The sequence below is a fragment of the Pteropus alecto genome, unplaced genomic scaffold (genome assembly GCF_000325575.1).
Source record: "Pteropus alecto unplaced genomic scaffold, ASM32557v1 scaffold37, whole genome shotgun sequence".
Taxonomy (NCBI): Eukaryota; Metazoa; Chordata; class Mammalia; order Chiroptera; family Pteropodidae; genus Pteropus; species Pteropus alecto.
Window position 1 is genome coordinate 152,939 of NW_006440605.1, and position 5,477 is coordinate 158,415.

The 5,477-nt window shown below is 49.6% G+C and overlaps 1 pseudogene; it reads left to right on the top strand.

Annotated features, from left to right (window-relative positions):
* Positions 1 to 3,886: 3,886 nt before the first annotated feature.
* LOC112484172 lies at positions 3,887 to 4,005 on the top strand (annotated as a pseudogene).
* Positions 4,006 to 5,477: the final 1,472 nt, after the last annotated feature.

The following is a 5,477-nucleotide window of genomic DNA, read 5'->3' on the forward strand; positions in this document are numbered from 1 at the left end:
TGCCTTAGTGGACCTAGAGGGTATTGCACTGAAAGAAGTAAGTCAGGTAGAGACAAATGCCACATGATTTCATGTACATGTGGAATCTAAAGAACAGAATAAACGACAACAACAAAAACGGAAATAAACCCATATACAGAGAATATTTTGAGGGCTACTAGATGGGAGGGAACTTGGGGGGACGGCAAAAACGGGCAAAGGGATTAAAAAGTACAAATGGATAATTACAAAATAGACACGGAGATGTAAAGTGTAGCATAAGGAAAGTAGTCAATAATGTCTTCATAAACACATAAGGGGGAAGAGGGGCACTAGATTTAGTGGGGTGATCATTCTGTGAGTTATATAGATCTCCAATCACTATGCTGTAGAATTGAAACTAATATATTATTGTATGCCAGCTATAATTTAAAAAATAATTTGTTGAATTGTACAATGTAAATACGAGCAACTAACTGTCTATTATATTTCAATAAAGCCGGGGAAAGAAAGTTACCCACCTCCTTATGCTGCTCCATGTGGCTCTAAGAAGTTTACCCAGGAAGGACAAGGACCCGCAGGGGCTGTTCCCACAGCCCTGGGCAGCCCAGCCCCATCCTCAGAATAGCCACTGAGTCTCAAGAGGCTCCATTTTCATGGGGTTCAGGGGCCTAGCACTCTGAGTGAACCACTGCCTCTTAAAAGCCCCAGTGAAACCGACTTCTAAAACTGAGAACCCTCTGCAGGAACTCAGATTTCGAGGGGAGAATGCAGAGCACTCTGAATTATGGCGACCTTGCCCCTACCCTCTTCCCCTCTCAGAGCCCATGGAGAGACCAGAAGCCATTGGTACCTCTGTGCCCAGCCCACAAGCCCAGCTGGAGTTCCCAAAGCAGAAACAGGCTGATAAGCAGGAAGGGTGGGGGCAGAGGGCAGGGTGTTTGGAGCCAGCAATCTCTGCTGTGACAATGACACACTGCCTAACCTTGGACAAATGCTGCTGCTCTCTGAGTCTGTCTTCTCAACTGTCAAATGGGTACGAGGTTGGTGTTTGGGTTGACAAGTAACCCAGGTACACGCTTAGTCCCAACACATAGTATGTGGTTCGTTCTAAACTCCATGAGCTTCATGGAGGCCCCCGGGGCTCGCAGAGTCTGATTCGATGGCAGGCCTACGTTACATGTGAGTGTCACCTCCATGGAAATCTACTTCACACACAGAACAAAATTCATCTCGGGGACCTTAAGCCTTTGGCCCTGGTCAGATAGATCCCTCCAGGTCTACCTCTCACCCAAACAGGAAAACCCCCAAGGCGAGAGGAGCCTCAGACCCTTGGTGGCTAGGCAGGAGCTAAGGCCCCCTACCCATCCTGGAGGTGCCATCCCCAGGAAGGGGTGAAGGCACTATGCCCCAGTCACCACACAGACCTAAGGGAAGGAAGCTCAGAGGTGCCCCATGTCCAGCCAAGGCCTGGGCCCCACCAGCCCCTGCTCCTGCTCGGGCCCCAGCCAGGAGAGTCTCTCTTCCAGGCACCTGAGTCCCCAGACACCCCTGTAGGTGGCTGGACCCCATCCAGGCCTGCCGGGCCCCACACGTACATCTCTTTAGTCCTACACCCAGCCTCATGGCTGTGCCTCCTCTCTGCTCCAGCCACACTCGCCTCCTCAGTGTCCCCCAGCAGACCAGGCACAGTACTGCCTCAGGACAATGCATAGGCTGTGCCCCTAATGGGAATGCTGTTCCCCCACATACTCACACGGCCCCTCCCTCACCTCCTTCAAGTCTCACCTCCTCAGCAAGGCCTGCCCTGACACCTAGGCTGAATTGCTACCCACACCCTTGTTCATTTTCTCTCCTCTTTTTCCTGCTTTATGTTTCTTCAGGGCACTTACCACTCCCTTACTTTCTAATTATTGACTGATTTGTTTCGGGTCTGTCTCTGCCACTAGAACGCCAGCCCCCGAGGGAAGTGATGGTGCCCCTCTGTATCCCCCGTGCCTAGAATAGCACCTAGCACACAGTAGGTGCTTAATGACTGTTGGTTGAGTGAATGAATGACTATGAACAATGTTAATTCTACAACTTCCCTGAGACACAGGTTCTTCCCCTTTTGCCACAGAGGCTCAGAGAGGTACAATGGTCACACATCTGATCAAAGGTGGGTTTTGAACCTGGGCAGCTGGACCCCGGAGCACACCCTCTGGAGCCCTGAGATATGGCCAGAGCTGTGGCAGGTACTAATGGCATCTTGAAGCCAGGCCTGGCTCAGGACTCAGAGCCATGAGGCCCCAGGGCCTCGGTCTCCCCAATGTTAAATGCACTGAGAGAAGCAGCTTCTGGCCCTGGAGTCCTGTGCCCCACCCCTCTCCATCTCTAAAACTGCACTCAAAGCAGGGACATCCCACTTTTCAGTCTCCACCCTAAGCGTGGAATATACCATGGTTCCAGGAGACAGGCCACAGTTGCCTCCCTGGGAACTTCAGAGGTAGAGACTGGTCTCTGTGACTTCTCCGGGTCCCCAAAATACCCACAGATGTCATCTGAGTCCTTTGTGGGTGCCCTGCCCTGCCTATGCTAAGCACTTTATAAACACTATCTGCCGGCGGGTTCTTTCACCACACAAATCGGATTATACCACTTTCCAGTTTAAAACCCTCAACAGATCAAGACCACACTCCCTTCCCCCACCCACAGGGCCACATGTGATCTCGATGGAGCTGGTCCCTTCTATGCGCCAACCACTCGGCCTTCCAACCGCCAGAACTCACCGCAGAGCTCTTGCAGTCCTGCTGCCTGGACCGCTCGTCTCATCTCCCTGAGTTCCCTCGTTCTCATCCTTTGATTGCACCTTCTCAGAGAAGCCCTCCCTGACCTCCCAGGAGAGGTCAGGTGCGCCTACTCTGTGCTGACCGAACACCTGGTGTTTCCGCTTCTCAGCGTTCATGATCACAGTAGTTTTACATTCACTGTGTAATTAACTGGCTAATGTCTCTGTTACCCCATAAGGCCAGGGCCTGTGTTTCTTCTCCCCAGCGTATCCCCACTGCAGGTCCTGGCACATAATAGGTGCCTAATAAATCCTTGTCAAATGAATGCGTGAGGGCACTGGGTCCTTCCATCACGTCTAGTCCCCCATTCTACAGGTGGGAGGCTGAGTCTTGTTCACCTGAGGTGGCACCCAGGCTCCTGACTCCTGCTCTGCACAGCCTGACCCCCACACCCTCAGGCTGCCTCCCACTCACCCTCCGGCTTTAGGGCAGAGACATATTTGGTTGTCACGATACGGGGAGGGTGCTACTGGCATCTTATAGGTAGAGGCCAGGGATGCTGCTCAACATCCTACAGTGTCCAGGACATGGGTTAATCCAGCCCCAACTGTCTACAGTGTGTGGTGGGGACACCCTGCTTTAGGGGAACTGCCCGCATCCCAGCCTGATTTATAAAGACATGCCCCACAGGTAGGCCTGGGCTCAGCAGCTACTTAATCAGAGGTAGTGGTGGTGGTAACCCTGGATCCCCAGGGTAGATCTCACCTGGACCCAGCTGCCACTGTTTTACCTGTAAAAACAGAGGTGCCATCAAAAGGCACTATGCACAGAGTGAAAAGGCAACCCACGGAGTCAGAAGAAATATATGCAAATCACATATTTGATAAGGGATTAACATCCAGAATAGAGAACTAAAACTCAACAACAAAAAAATATGATTTTAAAATGGACAAAGGACTTAAATAGACATTTCTCAGAATAGAGAACTAAAACTCAACAACAACAAAATATGATTTTAAAATGGACAAAAGACTTAAATAGACATTTCTCCAAAGATATACAAATGGCCAGTAGGCACATGGAAAGATACTTGACATCACTAATCATTAGAGAAATGCGCATCAAAACTATGAGACACCATTTACAGCCATGCTACCCTGAACAAGCCCCATCCTGTCTGATCTCGGAAGCTAAGCAGGGTCGGGCCTGGTTAGTACTTGGAGGGGAGAGCACCTAGGAAGACCAGGTGCTGTAGGTGTAAAAAAAATAAGTAATTGTAAGCTGACAAGGTCTTTACAGTTTGTGAGGTCAATCAAGGGTTCCCTCACCTTAAAAAATAAAATAAAATAAATAAATAAATAAATGAAACTATGAGACACCAACCTCACACCTGTGAGGATGGCTACTGTCAAAAAAAAAAAAAAGAGAGAGAGAGAGAGAAAGAAAGTAAAATAAAAAAGGATATGGAGAAATTGGAACCTGCTGGTAAGAATGTAAAATGGTTCAGCCTCTGTGGAAAACAGTATGGAGGTTCCTCAAAAAATTACAAATAGATTTACCATATGATCTGGCAATTCCACTTCTGGGTATGTACCCAAAAGAATTGAAAGCAGGGTCTTGAAGAGATATTTGCACACCTATGTCCATAGCAGCATTATTCACAACAGCTAAAAAATAGAAGTGTGTACCAGAGGGTGAATGAATAAACACAATGTGGTTCATTCATGGAAGATTATTTATCCTTAAAAAAAGGACATTCTGACACATGCTAGAACCTTGAGGACATTATGCTCAGTGAATTAGCCAGACACAAAAGGACAAAGAGTATATGATTCCACTTACTGAGGGTCTTAGAGGAGTCAGATCCATAGAGACAGGATGTAGACGGTGGCGCCAGGGGCCGGGAGAGTGGGATGGGAGTCAGTGTTTAATGGGGACAGAGTTTTTCATTTTAGGAAGATGAGAAGGTTCTGGAAATGGATGGGGGGATGGTTGTGCAACACTGTGAATGTGCTTAATGCCACTGAGCTGTACACTTAAAAATAGTTAAAATGGCAAATTTTAGCACAGTAAAAAATTATTTTAAAAGATGTATGGGTGCATAGTGCTGGAGGCCATGTCTAGGGTATGGGGTGTCAGCAGAGCCCCATACATGTCCCACCCCAGTGGCTCCCACCTCCCTCAGGGTAAAATCCCAAGTCCTCCCCACAGCCATAAGGCCCTGTATAACCTGCCTCCATCATCTCCCCACACTCACCTCCTCCTTCTCTCCCCGCCACTCTGCTCCAGCCACATGGGTCTCCTCAACGTGTCCCCAACACCCCAGACCCGTCCTGCCCCAGGGACTTTGCACAGGTTGTTCCTGCTGCCTGAAGTGTCCTCCCATTTCAATAACTGCATGACTGGTCCCCTTTCTTGAGACCCATAACCCTCTCTGCATCCCCCAGGAGAGTCCCTGCACCCACCAAGCTCCTCAGCTTCACCTCAGACTTGCAGTTTGGGGAACAAGGCCTGGCCAGGGTAGGGGGTGGTCCCTGAGACACAAACCTCCAGCCCGTTTGCTCCACATGAACCAGTAATTCCCACCCTCCGTGCCTGCCTTGGGCGAGTGTGACCGCCCCACTTCCTCTTCCCTTCTGAGCAGGGCCAGAGCCCCCAGGCACCTGCTGCAGTCAGATGGTGGACACGAAGTAAACGTTGGAATGAAGGTGCAATATGAGGACAGAGAAA